This window comes from Orycteropus afer, unplaced genomic scaffold, assembly GCF_000298275.1.
Source record: "Orycteropus afer afer isolate SDZICR_OR568_19922 unplaced genomic scaffold, OryAfe1.0 scaffold00603, whole genome shotgun sequence".
Classification (NCBI taxonomy): Eukaryota; Metazoa; Chordata; class Mammalia; order Tubulidentata; family Orycteropodidae; genus Orycteropus; species Orycteropus afer.
The window spans coordinates 1018164-1032966 of record NW_006922190.1 but is presented as its reverse complement, the minus strand read 5'-3'; positions in this window follow the sequence as shown (position 1 = coordinate 1032966).

Here is a 14803-nt window from a genome sequence, read left to right as displayed (position 1 = left end):
TTGATTCCATGGAAGGGATTTCTTCTTCTTCATGTTATCTTTCATTTGCTTTCTAGTATCCCTTTCAGTTTTTTTGCACCTGGGACATTTGGATATTTTGAGTGCCAGATTCTTCTCTTTCCCCAAAATTGTTTTATATATATTTTCCCCTTCTCCCTCTAAATTCCACTACATAGCACTCTAGCTTTATGTTTCTTCCTGTGTTTGCTGAATGATTTCTCAGAATTACTGTTCAGACTGTATACCTTTATAGCCATGGAGGAAGAGACAACCCCTCTCCCCTTTTTATTTTGTCACCAAATAGACATTCTGTGATTTCTTGTACTCTTGTCTCTTCTTTTAGTGATACAATTCTCAAATCTGATTTCAAAGTGCGTAGGTAGAGGGTAGTGTAATGCCCAAGGCACTTGACTGCTAGCCAGAAGGCTGGCAATTCAAACCCACTAGCCACTCCTTGGAAGGAAGGTTGGGCAATCTACTTCCATAATGATACTGCCTCAGAAACCCAAGGAGGGGTCACTATGAGTTGGGTCTGACTCGATGGCACATAACAACAAACAACAACAGGTAAAGGGTATTACTTCTCTGTTGCATGAGGTTACTGTAAGTTGAAATTGACTCAACAATACTTAACAACAATAAAGTATATCTTATAATCTTTTCATGTAATTTATACTTTTTATTTTGAGCATGACTCTCTAGCCCTTATTCTATTTTTTTTAACTTTGAAAGTTTCAAGTCTCTGAAGGTGGATTGAGAATTTAGTGAATTAATTAAAGCCATCCAGTTTAATGAGTGTTCTTTGTTTGATGTGTTTTGTTTTATTTTAATCTCTTTCTCCTCCAATAACCAGAGTTTGGGGTGGGGTGGAACTGGCCTTCTTTGTTTGAGACCTAAAAAATCCCTAAGGGCAAGAAAACCAAATTTTACTGCCAGTTCCTTGCTCTTAGATAGTAAGCTCAGTGATTGCATTTATGTATCACTATGCTCCTCTTTTCAGGTACTGTCTCTATTCAGGAGACACAGCCCCACAGCTGCAGGTTCTGGTTGTGATAGGTGTTGGTTGTTAAGTTTCCAAGATGACATAAAGATAAAAGATATTAAACCTTCTTACCTTATCACTACTTCATTTTTCTTTTATATCATGGTTTGTCATTTCAAAGTTTTGTGTTGCTTTCAAAGGTTCTACATTCAATATTCTGTCTCCTTGTTCATACTATTTTACTGTTTGCTTGTTTTTTTCCTTATAATTATAGTGTGGGGTTTGTTGAGACAAGCCTCCACTTATGTCACCATCGTGGGGAGGAATTGTCAAGTGCTTGGTAATATTTCAACAGGCTGAAAGAACTGTTTTGATTTATTTTAATGCTAGAGTAAGGCAAAGGAGAAAGTAATGTGGGTGGTAAGGTGTGTCAAAAATCAGTACAGGGAGGTAATAAATTGGATCTGGAATGTAGTAGCTTTTTTCTTTTTCTTTTTTTAAAACTATATAGAATAAATTATTTATTTTTTAAAAAAATGCCATAATATTATATTTATATTTATGAGGTAGTATCATAAATTTTATATTTATTTATTGAAAAAAGTTTATTGAATGCTGAGCAAAGAAATATGCAGCTGTTTTTCTTCCAATCCTAAGCTTTTGGAATATTCTGTCTAATAGGAGTGTCTTCCACCACTCATCTGTCATTTTGTGGACTGTGGTGGCTTGTGTGTTGCTGTGAGGCTGGAGGCTATGCCACTGGCATTTCAAATACCAGCAGGGTTACACATGGTGGACAGGTGTCAGTGGAGCTTCCAGACTAAGACAAGATCAAAAGAAGGCAGGAGTCATCCAATTCTGAAAGTACTGGCCTGTAAAAACCTTATGCATAGCAGTGAAACACTGATGTATTACTGGAAAACTCTACAAATAGTCCAGAAACATTATCTGAAATTTTGCTGGAAGATGAGCCCCTCAAGTTGGAAGGCACTCAAAATACAACTCAGAGTAGAGTCGACCTCAATGATGTAGATGGAGTAAAGCTTTCAGGACCTCCATTGGCTGATGTGGCATGATTCAAAGAAGGAAGAAACAGCTGCAAACATCCATTAATAATCAGAACATGGAATGTACAAAGTATGAGTCTAGGAAAATTGGCAGTTGTCAAAAATGAAATGGAACACATAAAGATCAATATCTTAGGCACTAGTGAGCTGAAATGGACTGCTTTTGGCTATTATTTTGAATCTGACAACCATATGATCTACTACACCAGGAACAAAAAATTGAAGAGATAACCCTGCCATCATGAAAATTATAGTCTAGTAGGGAAATCATATCTTAAAGAAGTAATAAAAATAAAGTATTATGAGAATGTAGAAGCTGGTTAGAAATCTTTCACTTGCAATTTAAAAAAAAAAAAAAAAAAAAGCAAAGCACTATTCACAGTAACAAAGACTTGAAAACAACTTAAGTGGCCATCAGTGGAGGAGTGGATAACCAAACTATGGCCCATACGTACAACGGAATATTGTACAATAGTAAATAATATTGTAGAGTCTCCAAAACACCACATAATGTGGATGAACTTGGAGGACATTATGCTGATTGAAAGAAGTCAATCACTGAGGACAAATATTGTATTATTCCAGTATTGTAAAGTCAAGGAAAGGGTTACATATGGAAGGAAACTTTCTTTGTTGCTCATCAGGAATATGAGGGGAGGAAAATTGCTAGAAAGCTAAGAGACAAGTATTGATTTGGATGAAGGGAAATGTTATATACCAAGATCAAGTGATCAACACAATAACACTAAGGAAAGGGAAGCCATGGAGAGGTTCACAAGACAGAGACAACAAAGATAAACACTTTTACATACATAATACTGCATTGTCAGTAATAACAAACATTAATCTATAGGTAGATACATAGGTAGACAGGCTAAAAGATCCAGTATGTCTGGGCAAAAGGGAATATACCCATGACAATATATAAGTTTGGCGGACAATATTTCTACATGTGTATTTGCATGTGCTATGAGAATGTCCAGATATATAATAGAGCTAATGGGGCAAAGTGATGATAACTTCTTAGACACAGCCAAACACCCTGAGGAAATGAATCATTGGGCCCATGGGCTTGGGGCCATGGTCACAGGGGACATCAGGCTCAATCAGCATGATATAATACACAAAGTATTGTTCTACATCCTGCTTTGGTGAATAGCAACTGGGATCTTAAAAATTTGCAAGCAGCAATCTAAGATACAATTGTTCTCTCCTCTTCCAGAGCAGAGAATGAATAAAATCAACAATTCATGGAAACAAGTAGTCCAAGGGATTAGTAGACCATGTAAAATTCAGCACCATGACCCTGAGATGAGAAGAAATGGGTGGTGCCTGGCTAACACTGTCAACCACTCAGAAAAGGATCAAAATAGGAGATGCTGGATAGAGTGGGAGAAAAATGTGGGACAAAACTCAAAATAATAAAAAAGACCAGGCTTACTGGTCTGAAAGAGACTGGTGAAAACCCCAAAACTATGGTCCCTAGCCACCCTTTGGGTCTGGAATTGAACTTACTCCTGTAGTTTCCAGCCAAACAATAGATTGGTGTAAAAGGGGAATATTTATACCAGGTAGATGCACTCCATAGAATGATCAACCATGGTAGATCAGAAGGGAATTATTTGCACAGAGAGATAGCTCAGAGGGCAGGACTGCATAGGAAAAAAGGACACAAGGAAAAGGCAACCACAGAGAGGAAGTGGGAAGAGAGCTATTGCGTTGTGGAGATTGCAATCCATGTCGTGAAACAAAATGTATACAAACTACTGTATGGAAAATGGAAAATGAATTTTCTCTGTAAACTTCCACCCAAATAGCAATAGAAAACAGAAAGAAATGAAAAATATAAGCAAAAATAAGGGGAAAAAACAAAAAGGGAACCTGGGTATTCTGCTTACCTAGTGCTGCTCTGACAATAATATACCACAAATGGGATGACGTTAAGAAACAGGAGTTTATTCTCTTAAAGATTGGAGACTTTAAATCCAAGTTCAAAGCACCAGGCTCTAGGGCCTGGGTGAGAGCCCCTCAGTCTTGGGGTTCAGCTTTGCATCCAGGTCCTGGCCCAGTGAAGCTAAAGGATTTTCTTCACTCAGAGAGATGCTGGTTGCTGAGGCTGACAAGCCCAAGGTTGACAAGTAAAAAGGCACTGTCCTGATGTTACCAAACAACATGGCAGGCCATCAACTCAAATCCATTGTAAATCCTAAGGTCGGCAAAGCATGGCAGGCTGCTGAACAATGACATGGCTAAATGCAGAGTTCAAGGTGCCATAAGCTCAAGACCATTCCCCAAGGCTTCTGCTTATATACAGGAAACAGACCACATTCCCTAAGGCAGCTACTCAGCTGCTCACAGTAGATTCCATCATGGATTTGATCACCAGTCTCATCATGGAGAATACCACATCCAGCTGCCCAGCCACTTAACCAGACCCAGCCAAGCTGACACACAAACTGAACTACCACATTGGGTTAAGAAAAAAGAGGCTCATATAAATGAAAGCCAGACATGCATTTACAGGTTAAAAAAAAAAACCACTCACTGCCATCGAGTCGTTTCTAACTCATAGTGATGTTCATTGGGTTTCTCAGGCTGTAAATCTTTACAGAAGTAGATTGCCCCATCTTCCTACCACAGAGCAGATGGTGGGTTTAAACCACTGACCTTCCAGTTAACAGTCAAGTGCTATGCCACTACGCCACTAGTGCTGGAGTTTAAATTACATTAGCCAAAATGTGTTCATTTGTCTCCATCTTTTAGCTCTACTTTTCTGCGTGGGCTTCATTATCTGACTGTTTTTCACCTTGTGTGGGATATAAAATAACTATAACAGCTTTAGCCTTTTATTTTCACAACTCCAGGAATAGTAGAAAGAGAGCCACTGTTACAATACAAATAGCAGTTCCAGTGGCCATTGAATCTACTTTAACTCATAGCAATGCCATGTGTGCTCCATAGGGTTTTCAATGGCTGATTTTTCAGAAGTAGATCACTAAGTCTTGCTTCCTAGATGCCTCTAAGTGAATGTGAACTTCCAACCTTTCAGTCAGTAATCAAAAAATGGAATACCTTAAGTGTTTGCACTACCCAGGGACACTGTTCCAATAGGTTCTCCAAAAGCTCTGAGGTTCACTATGATTGGATAAGCTTTGATCATATACTCTGAGCAAATGATTACAACTTGGGAAATGTGATATACTGATTGGTTTAGTCTAATATTTATGACCAAGTGTTTCATGTAAACACCTACTCCACCAAGTCAGATTCAGCCAATACATCCACAGTTGTTTTGGTTGGCTTAGATGTCAAGGTGTCAATATTTGCTATTGAATATTATAAAATACTATGATAACCTTCCTAAAATAACAGCTTTCTGCACTGTCTCTTCTTTCTTAGATAACATTGATGCATCTCAACAGAAATTGATTGACAACTACTATATTTTTCTCTGTTTTCCCACCTTTGAACCTAAACCACAAGCATGTAAATGAAATATTGTATCGCCAAATGCTATAATTCAAAATTGAGTTTTCACTAAAACAGATGGTATTTAGTACTAAAATATGAATTTAATGTATTTAATTACTGTGTTTGTTATATTTTATAGTGTGAAATATTTTTAGAAGTTTATACCTGCATGTATCCTGTAAAGCGACAAGTGTGAAAGTCACCATGCAAGTCCAAAGATAGGACATTTTTCTTGAAATATCTGTCTGGGAGGAAGGAAATGGTGGTACCAAAGAACGGTCAAAGGAGAAATCCTTTGGGAAAGGAGAAACCTGGCAGTGCCCTGATTCTCAAATCATTCAAAGATCATTAACATATATAATCAATCCCAGTTGCAGTATATGTTAAATGTGAAAAAAAGAATGTTGTTATGTTGTTGTTATTTGCCGTCGAGTCGGCCCCGACTCATAGCGACCCCTCCTTGGGTTTCCGAGGCAGTATCACTACGGAAGTAGGATTGCCCAACCTTCCTTCCGAGGAGTGGCTGGTGGGTTTGAACCGCCAGCCTTCTGGTTAGCAGTCAAGTGCCTTAGGTACTATGCTACCAGAGCTCCTGAAAAAAAGAATAGTACACAGAATTTCCTATGCATCACAGAAATCTCAAAATCTACATTATATTATGTGAAGGGAGATGGAAATAAAGAGAAAGGGAAGGAATTATTAAAAAGAGGAAAGAGAGCCAATTTTGATGATGCATGTCAAACACTTTGACACAATATGCTTAGTCATCTAAAGCAGTAGGTCTGTCAAGAATAATGTCTCACAAATCCTACCCTCTCTGCCTGTAATTACAATCTCATTAAAAATAAATTGTATTGTTGTTAATGAGGCAGGATTACTATAAAGTGTTTCTGCAATCAATATTTTTTGAGATATAAAGAGATTAAACATAAACCAGCAGGCAGAGATGAGGGAAGAGAGATGTCAAGCCACATGAGGATCACCTAGGTGCTCAAGTTCCAAACGGACAAGACCCATCCTCCAGAGTCACAGAGAGGAAAAGCCTTCCTATAGAGCTGGCTCCCTGAATTCAGACTTCTATCCTTCTCAGCAGTGAGAAAATAAATTTGTTAAAGCCACACATTTTGGTGGGAGGAGATGGGAATAAGGAGAAAATGAAGGAGTTTATTTAAAAGGAAAAGAAAGAACACAGTCAATTTTAAGCATGTGTGTACTTTTGTAAAAAATAATTGTAGTATTTCTGTTATAGCAGCAATACATAACTAAGAGGACAAACTTGTTATTAGGTGCTATCGAGTCAATTTCAACTCATACAACCCCATGTACAACAGTGCTCAACACTGTCCAGTCCTGCACCATCCTCATAATCATTGCCATGCTTGAGTCAACTGTTGCAGCCCACTGTGTCTATCCACCTCATTGAGAGACTCAAATGTTGATATGTATTAAATCACCTGGAAAATGTATTAAAAATAGATTCTTGGCCCAAAATTTCATACATTGATTTCATAAATTTGGAATGGGACCTAAGAACTTGCCACTTTAATGAACACCTTGGGTGATTAGGCTGCTAGTTGTCCAAAGGCCAAACTTTGAGAGAAAACTACAGTTTTTTACTGACTGGATCGGATTAATTAATATGCTTTGTGACAGTAGGAAGAAGTAGGCATATCAGCTCCACCCTTCATTTATTAAATTCTACCTAATCCTTTAGTTTTGTTTCATAAATATAAAACCAAAAAACTAAACGAGTTGTCATCAAGTCAATCCCGACTCATGGCAACCGGACATGTGTCAGAGTATAACTGTGCTTCACTGGGTTTTCAGTAGCAGATCTTTCAGAAGTAGATTGCCAGACCTTTTTCTGAAACACCTTCAGATGGATTCCAACTGCCAATCTGTTGGTTAATAGCCAAGTGCTTAACATTTATGTCACAAATATAGACCTTCAAAAAACAGGCAACATGAATGAAGACCTGTTCTCAGAGACGTACAAAGTGTGAAATTTAGGATAGTGATGTCTCTAAGAACAAACACTGACACTGGAGAAATGGTGCATTTTTGAGGTAAAAGAGTGAGAAGGAAAATGGAAGACAAGGGTGTTTAATCCAGAAAGCTCACTTGCTAGTCAGATGCAGAAGTATCTAGATCAAGCGTCAGCATTATCTGCTCTATCTGTAAGCATTTTAGCAATTACCCCTAGCAAATCTTGAGCTTTGGTTAATTTCCAAAATCATTCTGGGGAGTTTTAGAATATCTCGTCTGTAGAAACTGTAACTAGTAGGCAGCTGTGGTCATCCACATCTCCCCAGTGTACATTCAATCTCTGAATCATCAAATTACATCATGTAACGTGACCATAGACAAAAGTAAAATATAATAAGTAGTCATACTACTGCTCAGGCAAATACTTGTTCATTTTCTAATTTATAAGTAATCCAAGGAGTCTGCAGTGGCTTTACACTCTCCATTAATTTTTCTATCCAGGCTCTCCCTATAAAAGTTGTTTTTTTCTAGGCTTGCAAAAATTTTTGTCCTATATATTTTCAGAATCCAAAGTTCCATTGGTAAAACTGAAGATTTAAAGTTTTTATCTCTGAAATGTATAAATCTGTCCTTATGAACATGTTATCGTATATCGAAAAGACAGTTTTAATAATAAACCTTATGCCTAGGCAAAATAATATTGTATATTATCATGACACATATTGTGGGTTGTGTGTGCATGTGTGTGTTGTCTCTGTGTGTAGGCACTAGTATAACACTTGAAGTTAAAATTTGTATTTGAGACAAATAGAAAAACTCTACCTCTTTTATTTTAATTAAACAATCTATTTTAGGGGAGGAGGGCAAAGATTGATAGTGTCAATACAGCATAATGATTAGAAGCATAACTTGTGAGCTGAATTTTAATCTAAACTCTGCTACAACCTTGAGATTTGGGGTAAATTACTTAAGTCTCTGAGCACCAGTATGCACAACTCTAAAAGGGAAACAATTTCTACCTTATAGGGTTATTGAAAGTATTAACTGTAGTGCCTAAGGCCTTTGACTCCTAACCAGAAGGCTGGAGGTTCAAATCCACCAGCCACTCCTTGGAAGGAAGATTGGGCAATCTACTTCCATAGAGATACTGCCTCAGAAACCCAAGGAAGGATCGCTATGAGTCAGAACCGACTTGTTGGCAGTGAGTTTTAGTTTTAATGTATGGAAAGCACTTAGCACAGTGAAATTAACCCAGTGACCTAATGGTTGGTAGGGTTGCTACTGTTCTATCATCAAGTCAACCACCAACTCATGGCAACCCAGTGAAACTGAACAAACCACTTCCTTGATCTGGTGTGGATCAAACCATGGTGCTCCATAGGGATGTCATTGAATTTCAGAAGTAGATTGCTTGGCTTTTCTTCCTATCCATCTTAGACTAGAAACTTTACTGAAATGTGATCAGCATCATAATAACTCTCAAGTCTCTACTGACAAACAGATGGTGTTTGTGTAAGGAGGTGCATTTCCTGGGAATCAAACCCAGGTCTCCACATGGAAAGTGAGAATTCTACCAGCAAACCACCACTGCCCCCATAACACATCATTTGCATAATAATGATGATGATCAAATATCTACCTTAAACTAATTGGGAAGGGGGACACATTTGTTCATTAGTTTCTCATGGAATTTAAGAAAATCAACTCAAATTATTTTTGAAAATATTAGGAAATTTATCAAGTGGCCTAAGAACAATCTGTACTACTTGCACTTCACAAAAGATAAAAAGGCCAGAGTGGCAGAAGACAACTTCTTAACTGCCCTTAACCCTAAACCCTGGTGAAGATGTGGATTTTTAAGTAAGTCATTACTATCCAGGCTCTGGTAGCGTAATGCCTAAGGCACTTGACTGCTAACCAGAAGGCTGGGGGTTCAAACCCACCAGCCACTGCTCGGAAGGAAGATGGGGCAATCTACTTCCATAGTGATACTGCCCCAGAAACCCAAGGAGGGGTCGCTATGAGTTGGGTCTGACTCAACTGCATATAACACCAACAACAATATCCAGGCTCTGTGTTAAAAATCAAGTCATGTAACACTCTCATTCTATAGCAACAACAAAACAACAACACACTGCTGTTGAGTCAGACCCGACTCATAGTGACCCATCTGGGTTTCGGAGGTGGTATCACTATGGAAATAGATTGCCCAACTTTCCTTCTGAAGAGTGGCTGGTGGGTTTGAACTGCCAGCCTTCTGGTTAGCAGTCAAATGCCTTAGGCACTATGGAACATATTTTTAAAAGGCAATTTAAAGCTAAAAGTTATCTATAGAAGGGCACTAAAACAAGTATGAGTATAGAAACACTATATAGTAGAATGGGAGCTCTGGTAGCATAGTGCTTAAGGCACTTGACTGCTAACCAGAAAGGTAGTGGTTGAAACCCACCAGCCACTCCTCAGAAGGAAGATGGGGCAATCTACTTCTGTAGTGATACTGCCTCAGAAAGCCAAGGAGGGGTTGCTATGAGTTGGGCCTAACACAAAGGCAAACAACCAACAACAATAAATAGTAGAATACTAATAGAGAATACTAATCATCCTCCAAATATATTATATTTTTCTCCCACAGTGACAGAACACCTAATAGTTGGGCATTTGGTTACCCATAATAAGGACTCCCACCAAATGGCCTGATTCTTTAGGTGAATGAGATATAACCAGAAAGATCTTGAGACAGCTTCTGAATCTTTTCCTCAAAAGACAAGTGATTGATACACAATCTTTTGCGTCTTTCTTCTGTCCCTTTCTCTTATCTACTGGTTGGAATATGAATGCGATAGTGAGAAGAGAAGCAGCCATTTTGGACCATGAGATGATATTAGCAATGAGGCATCACAGAAAAACAATGAACTAGAAGGAGCCTCAAGTTCTAAGGACTTTGTGAAGAAAACTACTATAATACTCCTGATCTATTATCTACCTGAAAATTTTTCATGAATAGGAAATAATTGTGTAACTTAAGATGCTGTTATTTTGATACTCTCAGTTGAAACTTATCATAACTGTGTCAAATGAAAAAAGAAGAAGAAGCATTTCGAGAGAGTGAGATTAACCCAGACTTATGTGAGATGAACTAAAGAATTTAAATGGAATCCCAATGGCGAGAGTTAAAATTTATTCTGAAGAGTGACATAATAGGACATGTGTAATGCAGTTCTAAATGCAAGGGATAACAGAAAATAGAATAAAATAGAAGTGTTTCTAAGAGAATGGGATGATCATCTATAGAATTGTAAAACCCTACCTCAGTGTGGGGAGGGTCTGGTGGCATAGGGCCTAAGGCATTTGACTGCTAACCAGAAAGCTGGCAGTTCAAACCCATCAGCCACTCCTCGGAAGGAAGGTTGGGCAATCTACTTCCGTACTGATACCACCTTGGAAACCCAAAGAGGGGTCATGATGTGTTGGATCCAACTTGACAGCAGTGAGTTTGGTTTGGTTTTGGGACCTCAGTGTGAGAGATTTAACCACATTACCTCTGTAGTTACCTCAAATTTAAAGAATCTGGGATTTTATATAATGTCACTTAGGTCATCACCAATACACCAATGTTATCTATTGGACCAAATTAATTAAGTGATTAGATAAGTAAAGAATATGCAAAGACATTGATGGTTGATTCTTGTTAACAAGAGAGAAAGGGCTATATGTACAAGTACACAAAGGTAATAATGAATATATACACTATCTGACCAATTTTACCCACCCTGAAGAAATAAATGTAAATGCTCTTCTTTAGCAATTCCTGCTAACCAAGAGGTCAGCAGTTCTAACCCATCAGCCATTCCATGGGACAAAGATGAGAACTGCTTCTATAAAGATTTACAGTGTTGAAAAACCTATGGTAGAGTTCTACTCTGTCCTGTAGGGTCAGAATCCACTCAGTGGCAGTGAGTTTCATTTGTATTCAGTCCTTAGCATTTCAAGCATTATGATTGAGAATCATGATAGTGTTCACCCATACATAAGCCAAACTCTGCCAATGGAATGAGAACAAAATAGAGATTATGAACATTGGGAGAAAATAAAAATGCTGAATAAGGGATTAGAAGAAGTATTGTAGTATGAGAGACCCACACTCCAGTATGAAAGGCCAGGAAAGAGGCTGCGAATGATATTCTTTCCAGAGATAGAGACAGACTAGCTCTCATGCTCCAGTTCAGGGAGAACAAAGATGGAAATGGTAATGGTAGAACAAGGTAATTTTTTCTCTCCATTAACACCTCTCTTTTTCTCCAAATAATATCTCCCTACATATTTCATGCCCCTGGATGGTGCAAGCAGTTAAGCAATTGGCTGCTAGCCAGAAGTTGAAGGGTCAAGTCCACTCAGAGGCACGTTGGAAGAAAAGGTAGGGGCTCTATTTTCAAAAAACAGCCACTAAAAATCCTATGAAGCACAGTTCTATTCTGACACATGCAGGGTCACCATGAGTCAGAGTTGGCTCAATGGCAACTTTTTTTTTTAATATTCTATATTGAATGCAGAAATAAAATGATAATGCTGAATAAAAAGAAAGTGAGGGGAGCAGAGTAAGTTTGTAACAAGATGAAGAGAACCATGTCATCTTTAGAGTATTATGAATTATTCTTTCTTCTCTCTCACTCATTTCTCCAGGCCTCCCAAGAGTTATGTGTATCACTAACAAATCATTACTCATATTTCTGAGTCCTTATATTACAATCTAGTACAATCTTAGAGAATATAGTATTTTTAATTTTTCAGTCTCTGATACTAAATATCTTAAACATATAGTTTGTAAATGAAAAAGAACAAATCAACAAATCAGCAGAATCACTACACATATACAAAAATTAGGTTTTATCAATAACATATTTCAAATAAGATATAATACCTCTAGTAAATACTAGATAATATTCTAAAGATATCAAGAAGGTAAACAAATTTATACTAGTACCAAATTTGACCAAGAGAGAATGTACATCACCCAGTAAATGCTACAATTAAAAGGTATAAAGTAATGATAAAAAAAATAAAGTTCTACCAATGAAACTTAATAATAAGTTACAAGAAGGAACAGTGAATACTATTATTATTCATATTTACACACCAACTACTAAAGCCAAAGATTAAGATAATGAAGATTTTGACCAATTCTGCAGTCTAAAATTGACCAAACATGCAATCAACATGCTTTGATAATCACTGGTGATTGGAATGTGAAAGTTGGAAATAAAGAAGCACCATCAGTAGTTGGAAAATATGGTGTTGTTGATAAAAAATGATGCTTGAGATTGTGTGATAGAATTTAGCAAGACCAACTTATTCATTGCAGTAACTTTTATCAACAACATAAATGGTGACTGTACATGTGAATCTTGCCAGATGGAATACACAGGAATCATCTTGACTGCATCTGTGGAAAGAAGCAATGGAGAAACTTAATTATCAGTCAAAACAAGGCAAGAAGCTGACTGTGGAACAGACTATGAATTGCTCATATGCAACATCATGATAAATAGAGAAAAGATTGAAGTTGTCAGGGATTTCATTTTACTTGGATCCACAATGAACATTCATGGAAGCAGTAGTCAAGAAATCAGACATCAGAGTTCTGGTAAGATGGCGGAATAGGAAGAAAGACTGCACAGACCCTCTTCAACAAAGAGAAGAGGACCCAATTAACACAGACACGGATGATAATCCTGGACCACTGAGCCTTGAAGGGAAAGATATAGAAGTGGACTAAACCCCAACTAGCAGAAGAATTTGCATGAAAATACCAAAAAAGGAGACATACAGAGCTGCAGTTTGGCAGCGATCCTGAGCAAGCCTGACAGCACAGACAACTTGGAGTTAGCTGAGTGGTGGTAGGACCTAAGAATTAACCTAAAAATCAGCCCTGCTATCCAGGGACTGCACGGAGGACTGCTCTGGTGGTTGGGGAATAAAAGGCATAGCAGTGGCAAAGAGGAAGGCGGGCTGAGCTGTGGAGTTTTGCCTGTCTAGAGGGCACAGCCATTTTGAATGCTTACAAACAGCTTGACCATTTTGGATATTTAAAGAGACAGTGGTATCCCAGATTCCAGGGGCTTAAGAACAGGTTCCACTTACAAGTAACCCCAAGGACATTCCAGACCTGGACAACTGAAAAGGTGAAATATTCCCATTGTTACTCTTACACCCCACACCTGCTTGGTGAACAGAGGTGCGGCCATCCCCCACTCCAACCCACCTTCTGGGCCCAAAGGAACTCCATCCCAGTCCGTGTGCTCAGGTGGAGCCTGGGTACCCTGCCCTGCCCTCCCCCCATTTTTTTCTTTTTCTTTTTCTTTTTTCTGGTTTTTAGTTTGCCAGTTTTTGTCTGGTTTAAAACTACTATTATTATTAATACTTTTCTTTTTTTTTTTTTTACTATTCTTTATTCTTCATTCCCCGGTCCTAGTTTTCAGCTTTTTTCTTTTCCCTGTTCCTGGTTGCAAAATATTTTTTCTTTAATTATTTTTTTATCTTGTGGTTAACCCCATTCCTTTTTTTTCTTTTTACCTTTTCCCTTTTATTTCTTCATTATTCTCCTTCTCTGCCTTTTTTCTCTTATTGTCCTGCTCCCAGATATTGCAGGTTTTCTTGTTTGTTCCTTCGTCTTTTCCCTGTTTTCTTTTTTGGTTACTGTTCCTGTTTGATATCATGCTCTATTTTTTGTCCATGTGATTTGAGTTGTTTGATGGTTATTCAATTGTAATTTTTGTCTAACTGAGTAGGAGACAGCAACAGTCCCCATAAGACACAACTACACCCACACTTCTTGCAACTTCACTTACTGAATGAGAGTGAGCACCTCCTTCTCCACCAATGGGCCAACAATAAAAAACAACCAAGAAGAGCCTGAATCACCCTTGACTGCTCTTCACAAACAGTTAACAGAGATCTAAATACAACAATGCCATGATGTCTCAGAGAAACAGACCATCACAGTCCACACAAACAAGCAAGATAAAGTGGTAAAAACAAGGGAGCAGGATACAGACCCAGAACACGTCCCTGAGGAAGAAGCAGCATTGGAACTCCCTGATAAGGAATTCAAAGAATTATATTTAGGTATCTGCAAAGGATTGAGAGACAGACCAAAGAAATCACAGAAAAAAAAACCCTAGAAGAATTTTGGAAGAAAATACAAGACCAAAATGACAAAATAAATGAAAAATTAGAAATGATTCTAAATCTACAGATAGAAATCCAGAAGATTAATACTAAATTGTCAGAAATAGATAAC